Consider the following 12,124-nt stretch of genomic DNA (forward strand, 5'->3'; position numbering starts at 1 on the left):
AAATTAAAAAAAATAATATAGTTTCAGCTGGTGACATTTGTCATGAAGAAAAGAAAATAGCTGTGGAGGAACTGGGGAAGTGCTCCTTAGACAGACTTGTCAGTAAAAGCATCTCTGAAAAGGGGCATTTAAACTGAGTCCTGAGTGATGAAATGAGGCCAGCCACACACAATCTAGAAGAGCATTTCAGTCAGAGGGTACTACAAAGCTAAAAGCCCTGAGGCAGGAATGTCTGAAGAACAGAAAAGCAGTCAATGTGTCTGCAGTGAGTATGAGGGAAAGGTAGGCAAGGATTATGCCGGTCATGGAGAAGGAGTTTGCATTCTATTTTATGTGCCCTGAGAAGCTGTTGGGAAGTTTTAAAGTAGACATGGCATGATCTGATTTATGTTTTACAAAGAAAACTCTGCTTCCTGAGTGGTGGGTAGATTTATATTATATTATATTATATTATGCTATATATATAGTATTATACTGTACTATATATATGTGTGTGTATATGTGTATATGTGTATTATACTATATACACACATATATTATATTATATTATATTATATTATATTATATTATATTATATTATATTATATTATATTATATTATATTATTGTTGTTTTTATTATTCCAGGAGATAGGAGCAGAAGAAGAGAGAGCAGTTAGAAGCTTTGACAGTGACTGGGCTTTACCTATCTTGTCTCTTAAGGGATTTCTGAGGGAAGAAAATGCATATTCATCATCCCCATATCCCCCTGCGTGCCTAGCTATACACACTATCTCCTGCTCACGGTAGGAAACTCAGTACATGTTGTTGAGTGAATTTATAAGGCTGTTCTCATTGAGGCTCAGGAGAATTTTTCATATATTTGTCTTTCTTATATATCATATTTTGCTTGTCCCATAGTTAAGACTTAAACAATGTTTGTTGGGGTGAGGCAAGGCCTCCCTTTAGATAATCGGTTTACTGAGAAGGATCTTTGGATAACCAGAGGCAGTGAGGAGGGTTTGGACCTTGCTGGAGTGGAAAGTAGGGAGAAGGCAAAGAAGGTGGGGCATGTTGAAAGAAGGGAGGCACGTAGGGACACCCAGCTTTGAGCACACCAAGACCTATTGTCCTACTTGTCCTATTGTCCTAGGACCACCAATTTGTCCTACTTTTTAATTTGGCCTGCTTCCATTGATAGTGATGTGATCCCTCTGTGTGGGAATGGCTGAAATGGTTTGATCACCATGGAACCATAATCTATCATCCAAATCCTTCATTAAGGACATCTTTCTGCTTGGCCTTGTTCAAAGCCAAGTTCTACAGGAATTTGCCATCCAGCATCAAAATTCTCTCTGTCGATACCAATGCTGCAAGTCCCAGCAAACACAGGACGGCAGGCTGAATTCAGACTTTCTGGCACTCCTCCTTTCCTGGCTGGGACAGATGTCCTCAGGGCTTATCTCAGCCTGGCAGAGAGTTAAGTGCTGGGCTGGGTCTCGGCTGTGCTGCATATGCTGGCCTTCAGTTTGATTCTGTCCCAAAGAGGTCTGTGGACCAGAGAGGGATGACATTTGGCACTCAGGAAACAACCCAGGTGTCTGGCTGTTTTTCAGTCTCAAAAGCCTTGTTCTTTTCCTTCAAGTCACTGAAACCATTTGAAATCCATCATTCATCACCCACAAGTTTCAGTGCCTTTAGATTAGTGATCTACACCCATAACTGATGATCCACTGGACTCCCATCCTTGGCATCTGAACAGAGCCAACAAGACTGGTTACAGATTCATTGTTAATTACTGCATGTAATCACATTACACCCAGGGTTGGAGACACTCTCCTTCTTGTTATTTTGGATCTGAAACATGCATATTTTTTATAAAGCATGTCATTTTTGGTTTCTAATTAGGACATGGGGTTTGGAGTGGCACCCTTGTGTTGTTACTTAATGATGCTTTTCCTGGGGAGGGAGGAGAGGAAAAGATTTTCCTTTTTCTATCAACAATTGTTGTCATTTCTGCATTAAGAGGGTGGAAACTTGGTTCCTCCCTCTTCCCCTTTAGGCAAAGAGTCCATGGCTCAGATTCACAAAGGTTGTTGATTTTGACTTTGGGTTGCCCCAGTCTGTTTTTCCCCTCTTTCATGCTATCTAACACAATAGGTAAGTTCTTCTAGCCAACACTCCCTAAGGGTGGGGTAAGAAAGACAGCCCATTTCAGTGGGGTTTTTTTTCTTTTTTTTTTTTTTTTTTCTTTTTAAGCCTTGGGTAATCTGCTTTTATATTCACCCAAATAAATCAAGTTGGTGGCACATTCTCCTTTGGTGCACCTGAGCTGAACTTAAAGTTTAAATGGTGCCAGAATGAACCACGTTGCTTATATTCTAGTAACTAACTACAAACATCCCAGGCTCAAGCCCAGGAACCCATGGAAGTGGCATGCAGGTGGATGTCACTGCTGTCATATATCAGCCACTTCCCACTTGGCTAAAAACGTGCACTTGTTATATACTGCCCCATCCCCATAGAGAACTGGTGTCCTTTCCTTATAAATAAAATGGGGATAATAAGAAAGACCTGTCTTGCCACTTCTGAATTACTGACAATCAAATGCAATCATGGCTATAAAAGTGCTTTCTTTCTACAAATGTAGGCCATGGTTAACATCATTTCCTTATTGCTTTTTGTTAGCTAGTTAACATGGGATAGCCTACCTTGTGTTTCAAGGAAAACTGTTGGTCCCAGTGAGTTGAAGACCCAGTTCCAAGTCCCAAGAAAATGACTGAAAATGAATCAATATAAGAAAATTTTATTTTGGGTAGTTCATTCAATTATTATGTATGTTATTTATGTTCATTGGGATTTAAGGTGAATTTGGCTGCCTCTGCTGTGAAATAAAAGGCAACATTGTAAGTCTTTTGGTGATCAGGCATTTCCATCCAAATGGCCACCATTCAGACTGTGATTTCCCCTTGCTTTTCAATAAACAGAGGACAAGAGGATGTAATTCATTCTAATTACATCGCAACAGGAATTCTAAGCATTGCCTTACAAATAGCTGCTTTTATGTCATAAAGATGAGCTTTGAGGAGATGAACGTTGAGCCTTTTAGTATATTCCTTTGTTTTCTCTATTTTATCTCTGTGAGGAAGGTGGATAAACCAAGGCAAAAAGATGAGCATAAACTCTTCAAAGCCACAGAACTGTTGTCTGAGTTGTGACAGCTCCTCACCTCCTTCTTTTTCATTTACATATTTTAAATGTTTTCTACAAGCTTTACGAAAAATAACTGAATATGTCTATGTTTATAATTTTCACACTGACTCTTAATTTATTTTATTTTTGGTTGGTGTTCACTCTAGGTTTCTGAGGGTTTAAAGCTGCCTGCTAAAAGCTGCCTTCTCTGTCCCCAAAGAATATTTAAACCACTTCTGTGCAATGAGAATCTGCTAGTGAAGCCCATCTTTATACAGGAAAAAGCAAAAAGAACTAATATTTATCGAGTGCCTGTGTTGTGCTGGGTTTCCTGCTAGGCTCTTTACACAGGTCATTTTATTTAATCTTTGTGTCAACTCCACAGATATATAAAATTATCCTTATTTTATTGACAAGTAATTGAGACTAGTGAGTTGCATCATCAGGTTGTAAACATACGTGTGCTATCTGTTCCTGCTTATAGCATTTGCATTTTGAAACATTTAACCTTTCCAAAATTATAGTCACATCCCCCACATTGACAAACTCTACTGTCTGATTTTTTTTTTTATTTTGTTAATGTTTATTCATTTCTGAGAGAGAGAGAGACAGAGTGTTAGCAGGGAAAGGGCAGAGAGAGAGGGAGACAGAATCTGAAGCAGGCTTCAGGCCCTGAGCTGTCAGCACAGGGGCTTGAACCCATGAACTGTGAGATCATGACCTGAGCTGAAGTCAGACGCTTAACTGAGACACCCAGGCACCCCGTCTGACTTTTTTTTAAAGATGTCCCTCCATCTGCAAAGTAGTAAAGATTTAGTTATATTTAAAAAATATATATAATCTGAAAAAATGTTATACAGATATTTTATTAATAATTTGTAATCAAGATATAAGGAGAAAATAAAATATTAGTGTTCCTGCATATGCCATTGTATGAAGATGTAACAGCTATAATTATGACTTGTATCAAAGACCTCAAATTGCATTATGTGGCTTTAATAGAGTATGTAAAGAGTATCCATGATTGTTCTTTGAATTAAAGGATTCTCTGGATAGAAAAATTTGCTGGTGGCTGAGGAACTACCAGCATGCACACTGACCAAAGTGCACTAAGTGTAGACTATGCTGTGGTTTGCAGTTTTATCACTGAAGTTCTATCAGTACATATATCTGCCTCTTCACAGGCAGGAAAGTTGTATCATCATTGCCCAAGGTAAGGCCCAGGCAGGATTTAGAACTCCCTTATAGTTAGTGTTACCTTTTTCAGCCAAATCTGAGCCACTTGAAAATAAAATACCACTCTGAGCACAGTGTGATCACTCCCTAGTGGAAACTTGCCAATGGTACCCACACCAAGAAGCTAAAGGGCAGATGAACAGATGGACCCTTTACAATTGTTTTTTCAGCGAGGGAGGAAACTATAATTTGCTGGACAAATACTATGTGCCTGCCTTTACAAAGGACATTATCTGATTTATATTTATACTTATATTGTAATGGCTCTAAAAGGAAGATATAATTATCCCCATTTTTTAGACAGGAAGTGCTTAGATATCTTACCAAAAGTCATGTGGAGACTGAGATTCAAACCTAGGTCAGCTTCTTTTTTTCCTACCATACCAATAGCTCCTCCTTGGGGAAATAATTCCCAGGATTTTTTTCATAGAAAAGTTAACAAATATAATAGAACAATCGTTTTAAAAATAATATAAAAAATGTTTACAGAAACCATTTCTAGTCAATTATTTGACTTTTTGAAGTTCTGGGTTAATATTAGGTAGGCCTTTTACAAATCCATTTTATTTCCTTTGGTCTGCCACCAGCTGGAGCTACTGTATAAAAGCCATTCGCTTAGAGTTCAAGGTGTAACTCCAGAATATGGAGCTGGACTGCCTTGATCTCAAATTGCTTAGAATAAACTCTGAAGAATTAAAGATTGAGAAATTCAGTGTCATAGTGGGCTAAGTAATTGGGCTAGGCCATTTACTAGTTATGTGATTTGGGGCAAGTCATTTCAACTTTAATCCCTAGTTTCATTAGTTACAAAATGGAGATTACAGTACCAATCTCGTGGGCATCAGTGAGAAGCATATGTTAAGAGCTTAGTATAGAACTTACCACATAGTATATACTCCATGTATGGTCATTAATATCACTGGTAATCATATTCATTTTATCATCAGTATCACGACCCAAGTTTCACTTACTCCATTGTAGTTACAATTCATATTATTACTCATCATTGTATATTAATACATTGCCTAGCAAATGGAAAATGCTGCTTGACTCCCCATTACCTGGTGTATGATTTGGGGGTGGGTAGTTTGGATGTTGTATGCTAAGGCACTATCATACTGTTGAGTTTGAAAATGACCAGAGTGTTCTCTATTTTAGGGGTTAGTATCACACCTGAACAGTGAGCTCATTTGTCATGTCAATCATTCAATAAGGTTGGAACCCCAATTAGTGGCAGGACCCAGAGAAGAACAAAGTGAAAAGTTTCTCTTGGATTAAATGTACTAGCTTACCAGGAGAGAGCTTCAGTGTGGATGGTGGGTGGGTAAGATAGCACTCACACATGGAGGTATTTAACTCAGAGATTAAAGGAAAGGAAGCTATTTTTGAAGTGGGTTGGATCCTTTTGGGCAAGAGCAGTGTTTCCCCATATGTATTATGTAGAATTCTAGTCTCATGTAGATTACATTAACAGGGTCAAGTAAGAATGGGAAATACACCATGTTATATTGGTTTCCCACTTTAGGAAGTCACATGACTGTGAGATAGTTAAGGCTCTAAAAGTACTGTGAGAATCACCTCTTCTCCTATCCATACTTGATCATGGGTGATTCCTTCATATTCCCCATGAAAAAAGTTTTTTTTTAGTGTTTATTTATTTTGAGAGAGGAAGAGAGAGAGAGAGAGAGAGAGAGAGAAGCAAGAAGGAGCAGAGGGAGAGAATCCAAGCAGGCTTCGTGCCATCAGTGCAGAGCCTGATGTGGGACTTGAACTCACAATCCATGAGGTCATGTCCTGAACCAAAATCAAGAGTCAGATGCTCAACCAACTGAGCCACCCAGCTGCCCTGCCATGAAAAAAGTTTTTTAAAAGATGTGGAGTCTCAGGGGTGCCTGGGTGTCTCAGTCAGTTAAGAGTCTGACTTTTGATTTCAGCTCGGGTCATGATCCCAGGGTCATGGGATTGAGCCCCTCAATCAAGCTCTGTGCTGAGCATGGGAGCCTGCTTAAGATCCTCTCTTGCCTGCACCCTCTCTCTCTCTCTCAAAATAAAAAACTTTTTTTTAAATTTTAAAATATTTGGGGGTGCATACATATAACAACTTCAGACATGAGTGAAATAGTAAAATGCTTACTTATAATATTTAATTTCTAAATTTAAATGAACAGAGGTATTCATAATGACATATTATAGAAAAATACACATATTTAGAAGTACTACTCCTTTCTTGAACTAAAATTTCTTAAGTTTTTTTCCTGCTCACACTTTATGAGAAAGGCATCAGTGTTTTCCTCATTACCCCGATTGTGTTATGGCCTTCTAACAGCTTTCTAGAGCACTTATCTCCTGGCTAGTTTGAGGCACAGCACATTTTGAATGTGTATCGTTGGCTACAGAAAATTCATTCCCAGCTTCAAGTGCCCAATTGAGTAATACCAGGATGTTTGGTGTTTTTTTTTTTTAAATATTCACCCTCTAGGTATGTATTTGTGACTGTTTTATTATATTAAATTATCTTGAAAAAATGTTTTCTTGAAACAATTAAAATTGCGAGGTTGTAGTCTCAGGAATAATTAGTAAATTTTGTTAAATTTACTTGCCTTCTATTCAATGGTTTTGTCAGGTAACCTCTATAAATTAGATACCTCAAATTCACATTGATTCAGCTAATGGGTCTATCCTAAGCAGTACATTGTTGTTTAAACTAAAATAGGGGTGCCTGGGTGGCTCAGTCGGTTGAGCATGCGACTTCGGCTCAGGTCATGATCTCGTGGTCCGTGGGTTCAAGCCCTGTGGCGGGCTCTGTGCTGACAGCTCAGAGCCTGGAGCCTGCTTCGGATTCTGTGTCTCCCTCTCTCTCTGCCCCTCCCCCACTCGTGCTCTGTCTCTCTCAAAAATAAATAAATACTAAAAAAATAAATAAACTGAAACAATTATCAGAGAGCCCAGTAATAGAAAAGACTGTAAGAATTGGCATATATAACAATTCTTTTTTTTCTGAGGGATAACTTGAAAAAAATGGTCTCACATATGTATTTTCTAACCTAGTATTCTGTGTGTGTGTGTGTGTGTGTGTGTGTGTGTGTGTGTGTGTGCGCGCGCGTGTGTGTGTGCACATGTACACACACACACACAGAGGCTGAAATACCTATTTATATTCTGGGAACTACTCTCTTGGCAATGATGGGCTAGTGGGTTGTTGTGGTCATCGGGGTTTTTGGCGGGAACAGGCTGCTAGTACGTGCTATAGTTGACAGAGATTATGGTCAAAACTTTTTACATATAACCCTATTTATTTCCTGTGTTTTTTGTTCATTTTACTTTGGTTCTCTCTCAAAATTTAGTCTTTTAAAAAATCATGGCTGAATCACTCTCATGACTTGAGACACTTGGCCCAGAGCTTTAAGTGAGGATGGATGCTCTGTCAAGGTCAGGATGGCAGTGGGTTGGCAGCAAGACCACAGAAGAACTGCTAGGGGAGAGGAAGGGCCAGTGGATACAGAGTGGTCCCTCTTACTCTGTCATCCCTTTCTCTTTGGAGTCTCAATACTGGCTTCCTATTGCAGTCTCCCTGGAGATTACTACATGATGCCACCTGAAAACATTTAAGTTACAATCTGTAGGGGTGACCCCCAGGTGTTAGTAATTTGCAGAGTCTTCTCCAGGGTTGACAGGGTTCAAACCTCTAAGAAGGCCATCAGTCCCCTTGTGTCATCCTCCTACAAATTTGGGGAGTATCAACTGTTGGGACTACAGGTCAGATCTGCACTGGGAAAGCATCTGTATAATGTGTTTTCTTCCTCTATGTATCTCCTAATGTTCCCATCATAGAGTTAGATGCAGAAAGCCCTGGCGTTGCCCGGCTGGAGAAGCTGCCCACTTCTGATTGGATGAGATGTTATTGGTAATAGGCAGTCTCATTTCTGAATTGAAGTGCTGGGAAAGCATATTGGCTAATGTTTCAGTCTTTTAGTTACATTTGTATCTCTGACAAGTGCTTGCAGTTGGGGCTATACAATCCCTTGTCTCTCCATTTCCCCTCACTGGGGCAAGCTTCCCCTCTGTATTATTTCCTCTGATGGGAAAGAGAATCTGCAGTGACCCTTTTTCTCAGCCATACATTGCCTCCTTGTGAGTTGTAAAGAGGGCAAAAGAGAGAAAAGGAAGGGAAGGCTAAAAACCTTCTCCTACTGAAGTGGCTTGTTCGGAAGGCAGTCAGTATTAGAGATAAAAGCCAGGGCCACCAGTGGGGAGTAATGATAGTAATACTTTACAAGTGTAGGATGTGTTCTAACTTTTAAAACATTCATAACTTTTCCTTTGAACATTCCAAAGAGATTGATGGAACAAATGTCAACAGCCTCATTTTAGGATGAAGAAACAACAGAGATGCAGTGACGATAAATTAGTTCCCTATTAGAGCACAAACAAGGACAGAGGTAGGACTAATACCTGGATCTTCAGGTATTATTCAACCCCATAGTCCCCAAATCTGGTTACTTACTAGAACAACCTGAGAAGATTATAAAATAACACGATTACCCCAACTCACCTGTGGGACTCTAATTCAATAAGCCTAGGTTGGAGCTCAGGGAATCTGTAATTTAAAATAATTTCCCCATAGTTGTTCTCAATTCAGAATTGAGAATCCTGAAGAATCACTGGGTGGGGGGGGGGAGGGTTAAAAAACCCCATTGTCCAGGGGTGCCCAACTGCTCAGTCAGTAGAGCATGTGACTCTTGATCTCAGGGGTATGAGTTCAAGCCCCGTGTTGGGTGTAGAGACTACTTTAAACAAACTAACAAAAAACCCCATTGTCCAGATTGCACCCCAGACCAATTAAGTAGAAATCTCTAGTGTTGGCAACCAGATATCAGGGTTTGTAGATATCCCCAGGTGCTTTCAAAATGCAACTTAAGTTGAGAAACACTGCTCTAGACCAGAACTTTCCAAACAGTTTTCCAGAATTTCATCACAGCAAGTAGGAGAAGATGAGTATAGGATTGGGAGTGAAAAGACCAAAATTCAAGTCCTGTTTCTGCCTCTTGGTAAAGTCACTTTATCTCTGAGTCCCAGTTTTCTATTTTATCAAATAAGAAAATGATAGCACTTATCTCTGTGAGGGATGCTGTGAGGATTAGATGAGATAACCTATGTGACATCACCAAATCCCATACTGTTATCACCAAATTCCCAAAAAGCTTGCTTATTTATTTATTTATGTATTTATGAGAGAGAGACAGAGAGGGAGCACACGTGCCCACGTGAGTGGGGGAGGGGCAGAGGGACAAAGAGAGAGAGAATCCTAAGCAGGCTCCATGCCCAGCACAGAGCCTGATGCAGGGCTTGATCCCATGACCATAAGATCATGACCTGAACTAGAATCAAGAGTCAGACGCTTCTCTGACTGAGACACCCAAGTGTCCCCCAGAGACGTGTGGTGTTTTCCTTCAGATGTCTCTCTGTGTCTAAGGTTCCGCCCTCGACCTTGCACAGTTAGACCTCCAGGGCCTGAAGCAGCACTCCAGAAGTTTCTGCTAATGAAATAAAGTTTGGAAATTGGAGGTATGTCCTCAAGGCTTCCTTTTGCCATTGCTATTGGCGTGTTCAGCCCTCTGCATGCTGGAGTTATGAATCTGCCAGTTTGCTAAATGTTTACTCAGAAGGGCAATTTTGTTTTCTTAATACAGGAACACTTCAGTTGTTACTATTCACCTTCTCCATTCCTCCATCCAGCTCTTTGAGTTTCCCTGAATGTGCCCCCAAGCACCTCTTGTTTAGTCCCATTCAGCATATCAGTGAAGGTTCTAGTATGTGTTTCTTATTCAGTAAATGCTGAGTTCACTGTAACCCCTGCCCGCTGGAGAGCAAATATGCCACACTATAAACACCCACTCCCTGGCCTAACAATTTGTACTGGTTGGAACAGAATCTTCTAATATTAGGAATTGTAGTGTGAGGATCATTTCATAACCACAAACACGGGCAAAAGCAGTCATGAGATTATGGATGACTCATTGTCAAAGGAACACTTGAATCATCTTGATCAGCCCCCTAGATGGATCAAAACTTCTGCACCAAACACACTGTGCCATTAGTCTTCTAATTGATTGTTATTGCCGGTTTGTCTTGACCACATCAGACCTATTTTTAAACCTCTCACAGTTCCCTCCTCACTAAGTAAAATATTTTTTTGTGTTTGAATACCTTTCTCTTATTTCTTACATGTTTACTTGATCCTTTCTCAAACTAAACAGTTAGTGAGTGAGTTGAGGACTCGGATTATTTCTTATTTATCTTAAAGTAGTACCTGATACATGATAGGTTGCTGGTACACATATATTACATAAACCACTAATCCTATGTTCTCCCTCAATGAAGGGGGGGTGGGGTTGTTTCTAACAAGCTAAGGAAACTAAGATTGGCTTTATACCACTTTCTCTAGGATTCCATGAATCCAGAAACTCTGTCATGATATGTATAGTACATAGATATTTTAGGGAGGGAGAGAGGAGAGGAGAAGGAAGAGAGAGGGAGGGAAGAGGAGGGGAGAGAGGAGAGGATAAGGGAGAGTAGAGAAGAATAAGGTAGGGCAGAAGAGCAAGAGAGGGTGAGAGAGAATACCATGTGCTGGATACCATCCTAGGATTGGGGATGCAACAATGAACAGAACAACCAAAAATACCTTCTCTCATGGAGTTCTCATGTGTGGGTGTGTGTGAGTGTGTGTTGGAGGAACAGACAGCAACATCAAAATGTAGGTAAGTACAATAAAGCACTGTTATAGAGAAAGATAACTAGGGTAAGGGGGTAGAGTGCTGCATGGAGAGTTGGAGAGCTGTTGGAGTTTTAAATGGAGTGGGGAGGGAAGGCTTTGCTAAGAAGATGAAATCTGGGCAAAGACTTAACGGAGGTGAGGTAGGGAGGCTTCAGGCTATTTGGCTAAAGAACTTACCAAGTGGAAGAAATGGAAAGTATAAGGTCACTCAGGTGGAAGAGAACCTTGAGAGTTCCCAGAATAGCATGGAGACTGGTGGACCTGGAGTAGAGCAGGTGCAGGAAGCACGTAGGAGAAGAGATTGTAGGGCAGCTGAGGAGGGTTAGGATGAGTGGCAGGGGTGGGAGAGCTTTGAAAGGACCTTTTACACCACTGTAAACACTGACTTTTACTCCGAGATGGGAAGCTGTTGGAGAATTTGATCTGATGTGTCTTTAAAAGGGTCATCCTGGCTGCTGTGATACTAGTGGTGATTAAGGTAGGAAGTGAGAAAATCAGGAAATGATGACAGTAGGACAGGTGGCTCAGACCATGACTTGCAGGGAGGAGGTAGGAGAGGTAGAAGACATCTAAAAAGATTTGAAGGTAGAACTCATGGGATTTGCTTTCAGATTATGAATTATGGGGAGAGTCAAAAATTACCCCAAGTTGTTTGATCTGAGCAACTGAGAGGATGGATGGAGTTGCTGACATTGAGAAGGGGACACCTACAAGAGAGGTTTTGTGGTGGTGAAGGGGAAGATGATGTATCTGCCTTCATCCATCATATATTCATGCCCTATTTTACATATGAGATCAAAACTCAGAGAGGGTAAGTAATTTGCTGAAGTTCTCATAGCTAATATGTGCTGATATTGGGTTAGAAGCCAACGTTTTAGACATCCAACCCCCTACTTTCCCTACCCAACCAAGCTCTTTTCATATATTATCACATTTAATCC

Source organism: Lynx rufus, unplaced genomic scaffold, assembly GCF_022079265.1.
Source record: "Lynx rufus isolate CCGP_SWC_20201006 ecotype Redwood Valley unplaced genomic scaffold, mLynRuf1.p SCAF_9, whole genome shotgun sequence".
In the NCBI taxonomy this organism is placed as follows: domain Eukaryota; kingdom Metazoa; phylum Chordata; class Mammalia; order Carnivora; family Felidae; genus Lynx; species Lynx rufus.